The sequence below is a fragment of the Halichoerus grypus genome, chromosome 12, assembly GCF_964656455.1.
Source record: "Halichoerus grypus chromosome 12, mHalGry1.hap1.1, whole genome shotgun sequence".
Lineage (NCBI taxonomy): Eukaryota > Metazoa > Chordata > Mammalia > Carnivora > Phocidae > Halichoerus > Halichoerus grypus.
In genome coordinates, this window is record NC_135723.1 from 79,843,358 (window position 1) to 79,862,749 (window position 19,392).

The following is a 19,392-nucleotide window of genomic DNA, read 5'->3' on the forward strand; positions in this document are numbered from 1 at the left end:
GAAAGGAAGAGGCAGAGAGAGCCAGAGAAGACAGAAAGAACTGAGCTGGATGTTGAAACCACCTGTATTATCCCAACAAAGTCAAGGAGGGGAGCACAGGTGGGATGCAGCAAGGCTGGGGGAATTTTTCACGGTCTCATCACCGAAATTCAGGGGACAGGGATGCGCAAAGTATGCCATGTGCTTTTCCTTGGACTAAGAACGCATCAGAGAGTGGGGTGGGATGAGGAAGGGGCCGTGTGGGGATAGAGGAAGAAAGCAGGATCTGCCCAGGCAGGGTACGGGGCAGGTGGAGACACAGGGCTGAATGTAAAGTGATGGGGATGGGGGGCTGCCAAGTAGGAAAAAAGTCAGGGAAAGGTTTGTCCTGTGTCCGGGTCTTCATTTATGCAGGTGACTGCATAATGAGTGCAGTCTGAGTGACTGCACGGAGAGGTCAATACCAATGAAGGAAAAAGTTAATGTTACTCACAGACTTACTAGAAACAAGAGGCAGAGCTCAGCACACGTAGACACACGAGGAACAGCAGGTTTGTGTTAGGAAGCAGAGGCAGGAGTAGGTGAGGGTGGGGGAGCGCTTAGGTCATGGCCTTTGGAGTTTCTATGGAAAAGGCAAGGCAGGGCAGGGTAAATAGTTTGGGATTGGCTAGTTTGAATACTTTTGGTAGGCTTGGGGCTATAAGGGTGGTCTCTAGTTGCCTGGTACCTGGCGCTGGGATGATAAAGACAGAGGAATATTGCCTCCTGGGGTGTACAGAGCCGACAGAGGAGGTAGGGCTCTGGACTGGTTCATGTACTCATCAAATAGCATGCTCTCTGCTATCTCTAAGAATTAGCTAGCCCCAGGAGGAGCAGTCTCTCCCCAGCCAGAAAGGTGTTTTAAGATGTCAAAACACGATAATATACAGAAAATTTTAAAAACATGATTAATATACCATTACCTTGGATTTATCAGGCAGGAATTACTTAGTATTTACGTCAGGAATTTCTTCTCGAATATAAGAATGTTAATAAATGTCTTAGGTGACACACATGATTATCATGAGAACAAAATAAGGTAACGGAAAATAGATGAGAAAACACTCGTGTTTTGACATAAGATGTCAGGGTCTTCCAGAGAGTCCCCCCTCCACTCCGTGCTGTCATCGGGAGGCCCTGCCCGAGACAAAGCAGCCCTGTGGGAGCCATCACACATGACACCTGGAAAAGTGACCACCATGGCCCACATCAATGCCATCCACCTTAAGATGAGTTACAACAACTCACAAGTCCATCGGATGAAGATATATATCAAAATGGAGCAAAATGCGAAGAAAAGACAGAGACGTATGTCTGACTTCATCATTCTTGCCGCCTAACTAGCTAGCATGGATGGTGAATCAGGTAAATGTGGGTTCGAGACCTGGATGCTCACTTCTGAGCCATGGACCCCGGATAAATGTTAACTCCTCTCTAAGCCTCCTTCACTGGTACAATCAGGAAATTGTGAGGAGGACTGCATGAGATAAAGCATGAAAGAATTTATGGCATAGAGGAAGTGCTTCTTGATTATAATAATAATATTAATAATAACAATAAGTAGCTCATTAACTGACTTATTATAATTACTAGGGGTTATTCCTGAGTTTGTATTTAATTTCTGCTTTATCAGTGCTAATAATTTCCTCAAATTATATTTCCTGGGTGAAGTTTGTTATTCCCATTTAATAAACATTGAGTGCTTTAGGATTAAAGATGTGTATTTCAGGATAAGTGGGAGACCTCGAAATTACCATTGACTGTGATAAGGGCAAGATTACACATTCTCCCTAAGCATCAGCTCCTAGGGGGTAGGAAGAGCTGCAAGCCATCCCCTAAATGTTGATGAGGATGTCAACCACACTAGAAATCTGCTCAACTACATCCTAATCTCTGAGAAAAATATTCCATTGGAAGTACATTCTCAATATTAGATTTGTTTCTTTTTCAGAGATCATTTCTATCTTGATAGCTGATTAGTTGTCCCTCCAATGATCTAACAGCAATGATACTCTACAAAGTGGGTTCCTTATAGGTGTCCCACAGCCCATCCTCACAACACTGAGGGGCCTCTGAAGAGTAACATTTGAACAAGGAATGCCTTTGTTATTGGCCAATGTACTTGTGAAGCCTGAGTTTTATTTTTCCATCAAACTCAAAAGAGGATGCAGTAATACATATTCCCTAGAGAGATGAGATCAAAACAGAAAGTTCCAGCCTGTTGAACATGTGAACTACTAAATTCTTCATTTTATAGTCAAAGCAGGCCATTGAATAAAATTCCTATTAAAAAGTGTAATGTTAGGGGCGCCTGGGTGGCTCAGTCATTAAGCGTCTGCCTTCGGCTCAGGTCATGATCCCAGGGTCCTGGGATCGAGCCCCACATCGGGCTCTCTGCTCAGCGGGAAGCCTGCTTCTCCCTCTCCCACTCCCCCTGCTTGTGTTCCCTCTCTCACTGTCTTTCTCTGTCAAATAAATAAATAAAATCTTAAAAAATAAAAAAGTGTAATGTTAAAAAACAAAGCAGGAAAAACCAACTCTGAAGAAAAGTTGCAATTCATTGAATTGCATAGCATTTCTTTAGGTTATAGAAGTAAGATAAATAAAAAAAAATAAAGGATGATAAATTAAAAAAAAACTTAAATGACATCTCATAAATGAAGTAATGGGAATTACCTAAAAAACAACAAAAACAAATTTTCTCTGGAATAAGACTGGTATACTAATAAATGTCCTCCTTAACCAGAAATAGGTAGAATTGTGTCAGGTAATTGTTTTAGCTGAAATTCAGTGATTCTTTTGGATTACCTCTAGTTTACAGCTCTATCAGTTCCTAATCAATTCCACAATTGATGATTATTACTGTAATTTTTTTTTCCTTTTTATAATAATTGTCTTGTTGAAGTATAACATACATTCAGAAAGGGATACAGATCATACATCTACAGTTCAAAGCATTCTCACATTAAAACACCTTTGTGCTTTTTTCCCAGTCACTGTTCCCTTCATCAAAGGTAATCACTGTCTGGCTATTATCATCATAGATTTGTTTTTCTATTTTATAATTTTATAAAAATAAAATATACCCTCTTGTAGCTGCCTTTCTCTCCCCTGAACATTATTTTTGTGAGATTCACTCATACTGTTGTGATAGTAGTTTGTTCATTTTCATTGTTGTATAACATTCTGTGATATGAATATCATAGTCACTATAATATAATAAAATATGATATAATATAATATAATCTTACTAAATTATATAAAACCAGTCCTATGTTATACTTAGGAGAAATGTACAGAATGTGCACCAAAGGACAGGTTCAAGAATGCCCATAGCAGCATTAATCCAGCCTTAATGCCTATCAGCATATTTTCTTCCAATACTGTGGCTTGCACTTTTCCTCTCCTAATGGTTTCTTTTAAATATCAGAAGTTCCTAATTTTAATGTAGCCTGATTTATCTGTCTTTTTCTCTAAGGGTAGTGCTTTTTCTGTGCTGCTTTAAAAATCTTTGCCTAGACCAAGGTTATTAATAAATCCTATGTTATTCTAGGGGCACCTGAATAGGGGCTCAGCTGGTTGAGCATCCAGCTCTTGATTTTGGCTCTGGTGGTGATCTCAGGGTTGTGAGACTGGGCCTCATGTTGGGCTCCACACTGAGCATGGAGTCTGCTTGGGATTCTCTCTCTCCTCCCTCTGCCCCTCCCTCCGCACTGTCTCTCTCAAAAAAAAAAAAAAAAAAGTCTATGTTATCCTCTAGAAACTTTGTTTTACCTCTCAGATTTCGCCCTGCCATCTACCTAGAATTTATTATTTTCTATGGTGAAAGGTAGGGTTAAGATTCATTGGTTATCCTTTTTAGAGTTCCAATTTTACCAGTACCATTTTTTAAGACAATCGCTCTTCAGCGTCACCTTATCCAACTGGTTTTAAGTAGCGCTAATCAAATAAAATAAAACCTGAGAAGAATGTTTTCTTTTCTATCACCTATACATCTTTTTGTTATGTATCTGGAATCCATGATAAAAGATTTCTCTAATTTTTTGTTGTTGTTGTTGTTGTTGCTGTTGCTGTTAAAGCAGACTTTTTTTAGATGCATTTTAATGATCCTTAAACCAAGACCACCACAGATTCTACCACGGTCTTGGAGTTTTGCCATAGTCTTGAGAAAGCAACTTAAATTGGTTTTTGTTCTGCTTTTGTGTCTTTTAAAATAACTGTCAGGAAATGAAAGGGATAATGCTTGAGGTCAAACTTCTTTCCCAAGATAAAATATTTTTGCTGAAAAAAATCTGTACTTCCATAAAAAGAAAAAAAAAAAGCAGACTTCTCACTGAAATGTAGTTAGCATCACGTAACTGGAGGATGTTTTTTTCTCAGGTTATGGAAAATTTCTGATTTCTAAAAACAGTCTTGATTTTCAAGGTTAAAGAAAATCACAAACTTAGCTTAGGTGCCAAGAGAAGTAGCCTGATAGAGTGAAGAGCTCAAAGAGCACTGGACTCGGAGCCATGCTCCTGGTTTCCCATTCCTGCGCGTCACTAGGTATTTTGTCTACTCTTCTTCATTTTCTTCTTTCATACAATTAAGTGTTCCTGGTCAGTATTTTTCTTTCCCCCTGCTGTGACGGCGTCACATGTGTTTCACTGTGCAGCCTACACCGATATTCAAGCCTGTCACTATGTCACTGTCTGGCCTCTGTTTATTGCTTTCACTACCCCCTATTCAGGAAGCTTTCCTGAAGGCAAGAAAATAAAAAAAATAAACTTTATCCTCTATAACTTATTAAACATAATTTTCAAGTGACTATTAATAAAAATTCACTTGTAACCACATTAAGCTAAGAAGTTGGAATAACCTATAATTCCTCACAGACCCCACTCATTTATTTTTTTTCTCAGTTTTTGTCACCCAAAATCCTAGACCCTATTAGCTTTTGTTGCAATACAAAGAGTTCTGATTTTTTCCAGCAGTCCTAAGGAAATGTGTAGTTCCTCTTCATGTTCTTAGCTAATTGCACCTTATAACCAAAGGCATGTATTTATTTGCCAAGAACTTAAAGGTAAAAGATAAATTTGTGACTCTAAAACAGTGAAATTAATTTACAACTTGTAACACCGTATTTCATTGAATCTAATACTGCATCCATTGTTAAGATGCAGCATCATTTTAAGTTCCACTAAGAAGGACAAAAAAGTTCTCAATTAAACCATAAATGATCAATTATAAGATATAGCCTAATAAAAAATGTTCAAGTGCATAAAAATGCCTTGGAATCTATGAAATACAGTAATCATATTAGTTCTCTAATTAAATGATTTACTGCATCATATCCAAGAAAAAAAAAATAAAGGTCTGAGCATGGTAGCCCCCAAACTCGGCTGTTTGTTAGAACTACGAGGGGATTTCTGGATCCCTTCCCCTGCCTGCTGAATCAGAGTATTGGGGCGGGGGGGTCCAAGGAATGTATATTAAAACAATCCAGCCAACTAGTTAGCAAACACTCCTCGCTTGGGTCTGCTGGTCATTTATATTTGGGGACTACTGGAACAGAGGAAGCCTATTTCTGATCATTGGCTTTTTATCTCTATTGTTCTGCTACTGTTGCCAAATCTCTAGAACCAGCAATAGGTGATGTCAGTGGAAGAGCGACCTGGTATGTTGCTGGATTTTTTTTCTCTTCTGTAAAAAGATGCGGCATCATTTTAAGTTCCACTAAGAAGGACAAAAAAGTTCTCAATTAAACCATAAATGATCAATTATAAGATATAGCCTTTTTGTTCAAGTGCATAAAAATGCCTTGGAACCTATGAAATACAGTAATCATATTAGTTCTCTAATTAAATGATTTACTGCATCATATCCAAGAAAAAAAAAATAAAGGTCTGAGCATGGTAGCCCCCATGGGATTGCTGTAGTCCAGCAAATGGATTGCTGGACTAACGCTGTTCATATTTTCAAAAAATGGGGATGTGAATTCTATTAGTACTAAAATTGATTCTTGGCAAAAAGTTAAAAATGAATAGTATGCAGATAGTTTGGTATTTTAGAAAGGAATAAGTTGAGCACAAGAAGCATACGATAGATTTGATAGCTAAATTAGCCTATTTTTTCTTCTTTCTAATTTCAATAACTGTCACTAGGTTATCAGGGAATGATACAAACACAGTGTACTGTCAATACAGCAAGCCATCTGACAAGCCTCCTAGGATCTCCTTGAGGACTTGCTGATGAATTATGTACCAGATAATATTAAGTGAATTCATTTCAATGGGCCAAATAAATAAAGCAAGGTTTTACCCTTGACCCTGTCTTATTTATCTTTTTTACAAATGATTTGATTGAAGACATAGTAACACATTTGTCCAATCTGAATGTGACCAAAGCTCAAAGAAGGCTCACTGACACTACTTGGCTGTATGATCCTGACAGGCTGGGCCATCAAGGAAAAAAAAACTTAATTGAAAAACTGTGAGCTTTCATATTTTGATTAAAAATATAATTCAAACAGGTATGGTATATGTATAGTAGAGATGTCTGAACATCTTGAGCACTTTACTTGATAAGGTATAATGTAATTGTTGAAAAGCTAAAAGTATTAGCATGTTACAAGGAAGCTTACAAGCTCCCTTAATAGAATAACTAATTCTCCAGGCTCAGCAGTGGACAGAGAGTCTCCAGATAGGGATGAGCACTTGGACGTCACAGCTTTCTTCTTATCCCTTAAGAGATTACACTGGCACCAACAGCTATACCCTCTATATCCTTACTCTGGCACAAGCTATAATTTAACAAAAGGCGCCAGGAAACTGGAGGCAATTTCCACACAAAGACTACTGTACACAATCAGCTTCTAGGAATGGCTCTTCTCAAACAGCAGAACCATGGCTCGCCTCAGGACCCCCTGCCCAACCATCACATTGTGTTTCCCTGCTAACCATTCAGTTGCCTCCCTGTGCAACGTCTAATTTCCCCAGCAAACGAGAGTCCTCCAAACACTTCTGAAGACCCCGAGTGGAGAGAGGAAAATGATCCATTTCTTTCACATTGTAGACCCCCTTCCAGGTCTTAATTCTATTCCCAGGATGTCTCTTTTCCATGGGCAATTGACGTTGGGAATGACTACTTCATCACAATGAGACCCTGGTTTCTACTCTGGTGACTGGCAAGAGAATACACTTTGGCCTCAATAGGACAACTGTGTCCTAATACAATAGTCCAACATGAGTACGAGATACACACATATGGGCAGGGCGGGGATTTCTTATCAAATTATAGTATTACCTGCATGAAGAAATAATGTCTCTGATTTTGCAATATACCAAATCTTGAATGTTAAAGTCAATTCTGCATGTCAAAAAGAGAAACTTTGACAAACTGCCATGTTTCCCAAAGCAGCAACTCAGGTTGAAGAAATTGGAGGAGTGAAGCTTGCAGAGTAATACAGGGAGATATGATAGCTTTCTTTAAATTCCATGTAGGTGAAGAAGCACCTGAAGGATGTCTGAACTTAAGGTTTCTTTCCACTCAAAGATCTCTGATTCTCTGACTTGTTCTATATTGTTCTAGACAGTAGTACTGAAACCATTGGGTATAAGATACAGGGAAGCCAACTTTGGTTCAATGTGATTACAAACAAAAACTCTCAAATACCTAGAACTGCCCCTATAAAAAAAACAAACAAAAAACTGCCCTATGATGTATGCTGTCTATTGTTAAAACTATATAAAGAATTCCCCTGGAAGGAGAGCTGGTTACTGAATGGTAAATAGTTCAGGGTCTGCAGCTGGATTGCTTACTTCGAATCCTAGATCCACCACTTACTACCTGTGACCTTGGGCATGTTATTCAAACTCTCTATTTCTCAATTTCTTTAGCTGTATCATGCAAATAACAATAAGGTTGTTAGGGGGAAAAATGAGTTTATAATTGAAAAAGTCTTAGAACAATGGAAGGCAAATATTAAACACAATAATTGTTGGGTGTTATTAGTTCCTTATTCTGTGATTCTGACCCTAGCTATTTTCAATGTTCCTGACATTCTTTATAGATAAGGAAGAGTCCATTCATATGAGACTTAAGAGAGGGCAAATGCTTGGGTTGATGGGCTTATTTGGTTGTGTGCTATGATTTAAACACCAATTTAGTAGAAATACGGAACAGATATGAAAATAAGTAAGTTTATGCTCTTATAAAAACAATTTATAATTTGGTGCTTTTTAGGTGACTTTGAATTACATTTGGTTTAGCATTAAGAAAAAAAATTAAGTACAAGAATAGTAAATTCTAAAACAATATAAGTGTTGCAGAATTGCATAAGTAAATAAAATTTTTCTCGACTAGTTTTTAAGCTTATAAACATACATAATTTTATATAGTTTACCAAAAAAATGGAATCATACTCACACACTGATTTACAGTTTCCTTTTTTAAAAAAATTTAGACAATTTTTAAGAACAGTTTAAGTTCACAGCAAAATTGAGGGGACGATACAGAGATTTCCCATACATCCCACCCGCCACCACTACACACATACACAGCCACTCCCATCACCAACGTCCTTCACCAGAGTAGCACATAAAATGAAGGTCTCAGAAGACCAGTTCTTCAAACTCTCAGCCTGTGTCCAGTTGGGATGTTAGCTGCTTGGTATTAAGCAACAAAGATGGCTTGCCTTTTTCAGTAAGAGTGAACACAAGGCACAGATTTGGAATATTCATTATAAAGACCACATAATGAAGAAGAAAACATACCTACGTATGGAGTAAGGAAAAGTTTTTTATGTATAAATAAAAAGTGGAAATTGTCATTGCTTGAGGGTATTTCCCATTTTTCATTCTCATTGACGACTTGCTTTTTCTACTCTATTGTCTACTGTCTACTTAAATCCTAGCCTGAAAGGATTTTTCTATTGCTCTGAGAACAGGAAAGAAGCCAAATTAGTGTATCATATTCCCGGTAGGCTTGAAATTAACAGATAACAGCTGTTTAAGGCAATTCTTTTTCCACTCCAGGGTTCCTTAGAATAATGTTTCTTGAGTATTTAAAATGTGATAGGATTGGCTATAGGTCAATTTAAAAATGTTGTGCCTGGGGGCGCCTGGGTGGCTCAGTTGGTTAAGCGACTGCCTTCGGCTCAGGTCATGATCCTGGAGTCCCAGGATCGAGTCCCGCATCGGGCTCCCTGCTTGGCAGGGAGTCTGCTTCTCCCTCTGACCCTCCCCCCTCTCATGTGCTCTCTCTCTCTCATTCTCACTCTCTCAAATAAATGAATAAATAAAATCTTTAAAAAAAAAATAAATAAATAAAAATGTTGTGCCTGGAACAATCCATTTTATAAAACAAGGATAATTGTTTATGTCCAGTTTCTAAAAAGAAATAAGTATACACAGATGGAAGAGAACCCATGACTTTTTAAAAAAAGCAATACATATGTACACTGAGAGTGGTTTATATGTATTATAGTTTTCTAGTTTCTAGACATATCTGAAGGCCATATAATGATATTGTTCATATATTAGATTTCCACTTCCTATTAATTTTGACACTGGTTTTATCAAATCAGATGATAATATTGAATAACTGAGGTGGTCTCTGTAGAAATAAGGTGATAGCTTAAGCTTCATTCCGAAAATGTGCACTATGAAGACAAGATGCTGATTTCTAGGCAAACATCTCTTGCATCAGAGACTTGAAGCAGAGACTTTTAAATTTATACATGGAAAAATATCTTGCTAATTCCATGCAAATCTTTGTAGGAACTGGAATGAGACTCTGATTTGTTCCTTTGCAGGATTAGTCCTAAGACATACACCAAGAAGTCAACCCTACCTTACTTTTTTAAGTTTTTATTTTAATTCCACTTAGTTAACATAATCCCAGCTCACTTCTTAGTGCCATAATCTAGCTCTTTTCAAAATTGCCAAAAGTATGGACTCAATATGATACTAAGATAATATCTTTTATACATTGCTATTTCCCCCTGCTTTTTTGTTCAGGATTTTATTAAATATTTGCAGGACATAACTCTTCTACAAGAAGGCGTTCTGTAGTCTCTGTCCTCCTTAATTCTTTTATTCAACATGTATTTATCGAGTTCCAATAATGGCCAGGCACTGTTCTAGACAGAGGGGAGGCATCTGAGAAGAAAAGAGACAAAGATTCCTTCCTGTGAAGATTCTAATGGAGAGATAAACAACAAACTACAATAAACAAATTAAATAGAAGGGTGAAAGACAATAAGTGTCATAGAAAACTGGGAAAAAGGACTAGGGTAAGGGAGATCAGGGGTTCCTGGAGGAGGAAGAGGTGTGGGGCAGGTTACAATTGTAAACATGACAGTCAGGGTGGGTGTCACTGAGAAGTGACATCTGAGCAAAGACTTGAAAGTGCTGAAGGAGCTTTTATTTAACAACAACACACTTTTTATTAAAACACACTTTTAAAAAATACTGAGAGTGCCACAAATTTCCCTACACTCAACCTTTTTAATATCAACTCTAGATCTACGGGTTAGCAGTTTTTACATTTCTGTTCTTTTTCATCTGCATTGATGTTGCTTAAATATGAAATTGAGCTTAGGACGCTTGAGTGGCTCAGCTGGTTAAGCATCTGCCTTCAGCTTGGGTCATGATCCTGGATTCCTGGGATCAAGGCCCGCCTTGGGCTCCTTGCTCAGCCGGAAGCCTCTCCCACTCCCCCTGCGTGTGTTCCCTCTCTCACTGTCTCTCTCTCTCTGTCAAATAAATAAATAAAATCTTTAAAAAAATAAATAAATAAATAATTTCTTAAAATGTTCTTGATGTGAGTAGCATTTTTTTCACCTTCACTTAGGAGAATGTAGCATGTAAATTATGCAAGTAATAGTAGCAGCAATACTGCGTATTTAGTGCTTATCATATACCAGTAGATCTTGGGCTTAGTATTTACATTATTATCCTAACAAAATCCCCAGAATAGTCCTGTGTTAAACAAAGAAAACCACAAGCCCAAAATGGAGTCACTTGTACTAGGCATGGCACCAAACCAGGGCTTAACACCTAACCTAACTGCACTTTGAACCTCAGCCTACAGTGTAGTCTTAAGCAGGTGAGTCAGGAATTTACTGGTCAGCATCAATAAAGTAGTCTGTCACATGGACCCTTCTATCACCCAAGGAGAGATGAGGTAATCCACCTCATAAGACCTTTCTGTCCCCAAAGGAAGGTGACCTCACCTGAAATAATCCTTTTTTTTCTGTTTATGATTTCCTTGTCCTGTCTTTAAAAACATTTTCCTTTCTATGGTCTTCTGCAACTCCCCTCTACTTGCTCAGTGCTGCCTGATCCACGAATTGATTAATAAAGCCAATGAGATTTTTAAATTCTACTTCGTCGAATTTTTGTTATTGAACTCCTGTGAGATAGCTCTTGTTATCTCCGTGTCACAGGTTAGGAAAACAGGGATTACAGAAGTCAGTAAACAAGAGAACTAGGATTCTAACCTGTGTTGGCTTCAATCCAAACTTTTGCTGTTTAACTTGTCACTGTTCCCAAGTATGTACAGCACAGCTGTAAAATGCAAGATCATTTTGGATGGTACGGACATGAAAACTTTTTATTTTATTTTATTTTTTTAAAGACTTTATTTATTTATTTGACAGAGAGAGACAGCGAGAGAGGGAACACAAGCAGGGGGAGTGGGAGAGGGAGAAGCAGGCTTCCCGCAGAGCAAGGAGCCCGATGCGGGGCTCGATCCCAGGACCCTGGGATCATGACCTGAGCCGAAGGCAGACGCTTAACGACTGAGCCACCCAGGCACCCAAACATCTTAAGAATTGTGTACTTAGGGGTGCCTGGGTGGCTCAGTCGTTAAGCGTCTGTCTGCCTTCGGCTCAGATCGTGATCCCAGGGTCCTGGGATGGAGCCCCGCATCGGGCTCTCTGCTCTGCGGGAAGCCTGCTTCTCCCTCTCCCACTCCCCCTGCTTGTGTTCCCTTTCTTACTGTGTCTCTCTGTCAGATAAATAAATAAAATCTTTTTTAAAAATTAAAAAAAAAAAGAATTGTGTACTTACTTTAAAGCATTAAATTGACATCCTCAGTAGGTCTGATGAGATGGGAGGGTACTGACCAAGTAAGAAAGGGATGCTGACATTGGAAGGGTGACATCTGGGAATATTTGGAGAAAGCTAAACCTCAAAATGGCCCAGAATCACTCAACTTTTCTCTTCCCTATTTTGAGGGAGTAATTCTGATCCCTGGCTTTGCTGTAAATAGCTAAACATTTCCCTTATTAAGAAGGTGTTGGCTTTTAACTACTTATAAGAATATGAATTTATAGAGCCTTACGGATAAAATGTAGATTTAGATTACAAAAAAGAAAAGTGACAACCAGAATAGACCAATTTCGATTTTTAAAAATCTTAGTTATTTCATTTACTCGTTCAGTGCAATAATTATTTCTCAGAAGCTGCTGTGGTAACTTACAGTGTTAGATCCTGATCCCTTGACTTCAAAAAGAAGATGGCACAGCAGGGAGTCAGAAAACAATCCAATAATTTCCCAGCCAATATAAAACGGCATTTGTGACATGTACTTCCAAGGACTGGCCTGCTGGTCTGTGAGCTGCTGTAATGGGAGGTCTGGCTTATTCAGGGGGAAAGATTCCCTGCCAGGTTAGAGTTAACCAAGGAAAGAAGCAGGGACAAGCATTCCAGGTAGGCAAGATAGCATGTGCACACACACTATACACACACAAAACAGCTTGTGCACACACACTGTGGTGGCAGGGGTAATGCAAGAAGGGACTTTAAGAAGGCTACCGTGGCTGAGTGGGGAGAGAGCAGTTGGAGTGAGGAGGCACAATATGAGCTTTGTTAAGGAACTTTGCCTTCGGTGGTAAATCTTATTCTTCAAATTTCAATTAGCATTTTAGTTGCAATGCTTTGTTTTCATTGTACTTATGTTTTTCAGGTTACCTTTTTTTGGTACTAGCAATAGTCATTTTCCTTTTACTGTAGTAATATTATTTTCATTTTATAATCAATTTATTTAAAAACAGAGTGAGCTTGGGGTGCCTGGGTGGCGCAGTGGGTTAACATCGGATTCTTGGTTTGGGCTCAGGCTCAGGAGGTGATCTCAGGGTCAAGTCCTGCATTGTCAGGCTCCGTGCTCAGCAGGGAGTCTCCTTAAGACTCTCTCTCCCTCTGCCCCTCCCCATGCTCACACACTCTCCTCTTTCTAAAATAAATAAATCTTGGGCGCCTGGGTGGCTCAGCCGTTAAGCATCTGCCTTCGGCTCAGGTCATGATCCCAGGGCCCTGGGATCAAGCCCGGCATCGGGCTCCCTGCTTGGTGGGAAGCCTGCTTCTCCCTCTCCCACTTCCCCTGCTTGTGTTCCTGCTCTCGCTGTCTCTCTCTCTGTCAAATAAATAAATAAAAATCTTTAAAATAAATAAATAAATAAATAAATAAATAAATACAAATAAATCTTTAAAAAAAATAAAAATAGACTGAGCTTTAAATTATGTCATAATCAATATGATTATGAATGTGCATAGGTTTAGAAAAAAACCATAAAGGTAGTATGGACATGACTCCAGATTGAGAAACATTATCCTAGACCAGTGTTTGGCAAATTTGGGCCACTGGGCCAAATCCACTCCTGCTTTTGTAAATAGCATATAATTGGAGCACAATCACACCCATTCATTTATCTGTGCCTATGGCCGCTTTCCCTTACACAGGCAGACCTGAGTAGTCGAGACAAGAGACAGCGTAGCCCAGAGGCCTAAAATATTTACGATCTAGGCTTTGACAGAAAAAAATTTGCTGACCTTTCTACCAACCAAGCTATGCTTCTAAAGCATTTTTGAACACTTAACGATCAGTATAATCATGACACAGATACATTTAACAGCCAAACTTAACACTATTCTTGTCCGTTTTCTATATCCAAGACGGTTAAGTGCCTTTCTACAGGGCAGGAGCTTTCCAGGACAACTAAGGCTGGATGCCATGTGAGAACACTGGGTTATTATGAGAGTTTCTTTGTTTACTGTTTGACAGGATGGATTCTCTTACTCAAATTCTGTTTGATCAGAAACACTGTGGCATAATAAAAAGAACAGATGAATCACTGAGGCCCTGAGGCTCTACTCAAGATTAGAGTAAAACTTGCACTTCAAAGGATCCTGGTGAAGGAAGGAAAGTCAATAGCTTTGAATTCTAAATGGGGATGAGGCAAGGGGACTTGGGATGAGGGAACTGGAAACTGTCATTCCTCAATGAGCTTTTGCAGAGCAGTGTGGGGGTGCCTTTGTGTCTGGTCAAGGTTCTGCCACACTCCGGTTTCATGTTCCTCTTTAGCCTGACAAACTACTCTGACTAGGTCTTCCCGGATCAGTATTCTTTTTTTTTTTTTTTTTTTTTTTAAAGATTTTATTTATTTATTTGAGAGAGAGAATGAGAGAGAGAGAGCATGAGAGGGGGGAGGGTCAGAGGGAGAAGCAGACTCCCTGCTGAGCAGGGAGCCCGATGACGGACTCGATCCTGGGACTCCAGGATCATGACCCGAGCCGAAGGCAGTCGCTTAACCAACTGAGCCACCCAGGCACCCGTACCGGATCAGTATTCTTGCCAGAGAACATTTCTCCTGGTTACTTGTGTGCGTCTTGTGAATGGGCAGGAGGCGTGGCTCTGCATTACAGCTAGTTAACGTGACGAGTCCTTGCTATGTCCTGAGCCCTGTTTCCAGTATTCGACATCTATTATCTTACTTTACCCTTACATCCACCCCATGAAGTAAGTATGATTATTATCCCTATTCCACAAAGGTGGGCACGGAGGCAGAGAGGGATTTAGTCACCTGCTCCACATCACATAGCTGGTAACTGGCAGAGTGGGGACTGGAACCCAGGATCTGACTCCAATGCCTCTGTTCTGATCTGCATCCCTGAGGAGGGCACAGTGTAAAGCCATAGTCCCGTGCTTAGAAGACAGGTCTTTTTTTCTTTTCTTTTCTTTTCTTTTTTTTTTAAGATTTTATTTATTTGACAGAGAGAGACACAGCAGAGAGGGAACACAAGCAGGGGGAGTGGGAGAGGGAGAAGCAGGCTTCCCGCAGAGCAGGGAGCCCGATGAGGGGCTCGATCCCAGGACCCTGGGATCATGACCTGAGCCGAAGGCAGACGCTTAACGACTGAGCCACCCACGTGCCCCTAGAAGACAGGTCTTTTTCGAAGAGGTAACTATTAGTGTCAATCCCTGAAGAAGAGACAGGGGTTTGGGCAGGAAGCTGGGATTAGGGAGGCTGGCCTCGGAAAGGCTGAAGAAGGAATTCCTGTCCCCACACTTGGTCCTTTTCTCTTCAGACTAGACTGTTAGGGAGGTAGGGTTTAGACATTAGCTCCATGTGGAAATAAGGCCTCGAACAAAGAAATTTTAGGTGAACCAAAGGAAATAGGGAGCTGTTGGAAATTTTCAAATAAAGGAGTAAGATATGTGCTTTAAAAAAAAAAAAGAAAAAGCCTTGCAGCTTTGTTGAGGATAAACGGGAGGGAGGGATATAGGAGACTCGAGTGGAGTACACACTGCCGCAAAGGTGCGCAAAGGAGGAACGGGGAGAGCACAGCGTGGGTGCCGCCGCCACCCTTGCTGTGGGGAGGCCGGGGAAGATGAGACTGGCTGGCCACCAGTTTGGCCACTTAGAGGCCATTGGTGACCTTACAAGAGCATTTTCCATGAGTAGTAGAGACAAAACCTTGTTGGAGTGGATTCAACAGAGAATGAGCTGTGAGAAAGTAGAGACTGCAGGGTGGAAATCTTCACAGAGTTGTGCTGTGAAGGAGAGCAGGAATTGGACAGTAGGTGGAGAGCTGTGAAGTCAGGGGACATTTTATTATGCTAAGGTTGAGAAACCTGAGGGGTAAGTAAATATAGCACTCCTTCCTTTCAACTTAAATACAGCATGATTTTTGTTTATATCACTATTCATCATTTAAATTATTATGGTTGTTTACTGTTGAGCCAAGTCACGTACCATGATTGTTTCCTTTTTATATAACTTGCTTCTCACGAAGGTAATCATTGGTTCATTTTTTTTTCGTTTACATACTTTTCTTCGTAACTACCATTAAATCCTCCTACGTCCTCAATTAGTCTCTCGATATAATTTCCACACTGTCAAACTTGCCAATTAGTGCAAAGTTCTTTTTCTCCCAGAGAAGCTGCTTTTCTGGAGGCTTCTGTCTTATTTTCCAAGTTGGAAAAAGCTGCAAAACCAGTTCAGAGAGGCTCAGTGTGCCAAGGTCACACAGCTAATAAATGGCAGGGCTGGAAGTCAAACCCAGCAGGCCCTTGTCCCTTACATTTCTTACAGGTGTCTGCATTGATGACCTGTGGGGTCCTCCTTACTGGGTGGAGGCTGGTGGCTCAGGGGGTGAAAGAATTCCCCTGAGGCAGAACAAAAGAGATAGAAGTGTATTGAATACATGGGAAGGGAGCTGTGGGCAGGACAGTAAAAGAGAGACGGACTGCAATGGGGGGGGCGGGGAGGAGCCACAGTTATAGGGCGGAGTGAGGGAGGAAGGGAGGATGGGAAGGCATGGAATTCTCCCTTTTTTGGTGACCTTAGGAACTGTGCCTGGTTGTAATTAGTCAGTTAGGGCCTATGGCTATTTTGAGGTGGGTCGATTAATGAGCCTGTTTGCTTGAAGCTCAGTAGTTGCTGTGGGCCCTTTTACCTTACTCAGATTGTCCTTCAAGTTGGTTGCCTAAAAGCGGCCTCTACATTATCCATTTGCCAAAGTAATGGTGTGTAACCAAATACCCCAAAACTCGGTGCCTCAAGAAGCAATCATGTATTATTTCTCATGTGTCTGGGGTTGGCTGGGCTTGGCTGGGCTTGGCTGGGCTTGGCTGGAGCAGCTCATGAGAGGCAGATGGGCTCCATTTACCTACAAGCTGGCCCAGGCATGTTCTCGTCAGACAGCAAAAGTGCAGGAAAACAAACTCAACTGTGTAAGTGCTTTCTGGCCTCTGATTATCATATCCTCCTAATCTCCCATGGATCAAAGCAAGTCACACGGCCAAGCCAAAAGTCAACGGTTAGAAAAGTTCAGTACACCCATGGGTGTGGGGTGGGGGACAGCAAATATTAATTAACAATAGTTGTATCTACCACCTTGGCTAACTAGTAATATATGTAAATGACAAGAAACTCTTATCAAAATATCTAACGATTGGGGTGCCTATGTGGCACGGTCAGTTGGGCATCAGACTCTTGGCTTCGGCTCAGGTTGTGATCTCATGGGTCTTAAGATCAAGCTCCGCGTGGGGCTCTGCCCTCAGTGGGGAGTCTGCTTGAGTTACTCTCTCTCCCTCTCCCTCTGCTTCTTCCCACTCCCGCCTTCTGTCTAAAATAAATAAATAAATCTTTAAAAACAATCTAATGATTAAAATACATAAGTCAGTTACCTTGAGATGTCTCAATTAGTTGTTTTTTTGCTAGACTCAAGCAATTTCCTTAGTTTTTACCATGAATTCTTACAGAAAATATATACGCATCAAAATCATATTGCAAAAAAAAAAATCATATTGCAATGCAGTATTAAATGTATCAAAACACTTCAATCTGATTTTATTTGCTTTCTTGTTCTCTTTTGTAAGTTTTAAATGTTATGCCATATAAATGCACATACCCATTTGAAAATAAAATGTTATAAACAATGAAATTAAACTTATTTGAACTTTAAAGTAGAATGTTAAAGTATCTTGCTCTTAGACTACATTAATATTTGAATGACAAAAATACACAAATCAATTTTATTCTAATTAACATTCCTAGAGTTAAACCATATCCATACTCTACAAATTTATAACACCATATTTTTAAAATATGCTACTATAATGTGCTAATGTAACCATTCCTTATGAGTCACTGAATGATAAACACATTCAAAAAGAAAGCAAGGACATTTTAAAAGACGAAAGACTTGCCAATTTCTGTTTGAAAATGCTAAGCAAATTACCTTAAGATATGCTTGTCTATTAAAAAATGTAAAAGAGTTCAACTGTATAAATCACTTAATATACCATGCAAAGTAATCAAAAGAGCCCCCAGAGTAATACAAGAAACTTATTAATATATATGTATTATGCTTATATTTATCATTTATTAGGTAATATTATAATAATGTTACTTTTCTATGATGCTGGATTTGTTTTAATGTGGATATCTTTCAACTCTGAGAGAAGATAAGAAAGACAAACAGGAAAACAAAGTGTTTTTATACAACCATAAATCCAGTCAGAGATATTCTACTACTAAATCCTTCCTTCTTTCTTATTTGTACAGCTATAGCCTACAGCTAAATGGATTTTTCACTTTTTGTTTAGATAATGTAGAAATAGGTCAGGTACCAGGACTTTCCCTTGTTAGAACTCCCATGTAGGTCAGTAAATTATAGAATGGGTTGGTCTGTAAATAGGCTCAGAGTCAGGGCGCCTGGGTGGCTCAGTTGGTTAAGCGACTGCCTTCGGCTCAGGTCATGATCCTGGAGTCCTGGGACTGGGTCCCACATCGGGCTTCCTGCTCAGCAGGGAGTCTGCTTCTCTCTCTGACCCTCCCCCCTCTCATGCTCTCTCTCTCTCAAATAAATAAATAAAATCTTTAAAAAATAAATAAATAAATAAATAAATAAATAGGCTCAGAGTCAGATCATACACATACTTTCTGGGGTAGAAAAAGAGGGACCCACTGAAGGATTAATAGCCATTAGACCTGGGGCTTCACCCAGAATATCTGTGCCCTCCTGGAGAAGTGTCCTTAACATAGTTCTGCTCATAGTGCTTTCTTGCAAGCTGCAATTAGGAGAGCTGTCTTACCTCTCCTGCTGAAAATCCACACTCTAAAACCCAGCCTGCAACAGCCTTAGGGAGGATAATAGAGGATGGGGAGCAAACAGTGTACCTTGGCCGGAAGTGCTGCTTTGGCTTATTTGCTGACCCCAGGTCCTGGAACTTGCTAGCACCAGTCTTTCAATTCTGTTATTTCTTCCTGGGAACAGACTGAAATTGCCCAGACCTGCATTGTGTTGAGATTACGCAGAAAGCCATTTAATTTACAATTGTCAGTAGTTGCTTTGTGCCTCTCAATTGGTGTGAAAATATTAGGATTGTTGTGCTAATTAAAGTGTTTTTTGACAGCTGCACTTTCTGGGGAGTGGGCCAAGGAAAGACTCCTGGGCATGCCAGTGCCCCTTCAGGGAGCAGGTCTGTGACCTCAGGTGGCCCAAGATGAGTCCATTCACTGACACTTTGAGATGCTTCAACTTCACCACACCCTGAACCACTACTTTACAAGGTTATTAGGCATCTTTGGCCTTTAAATATCAC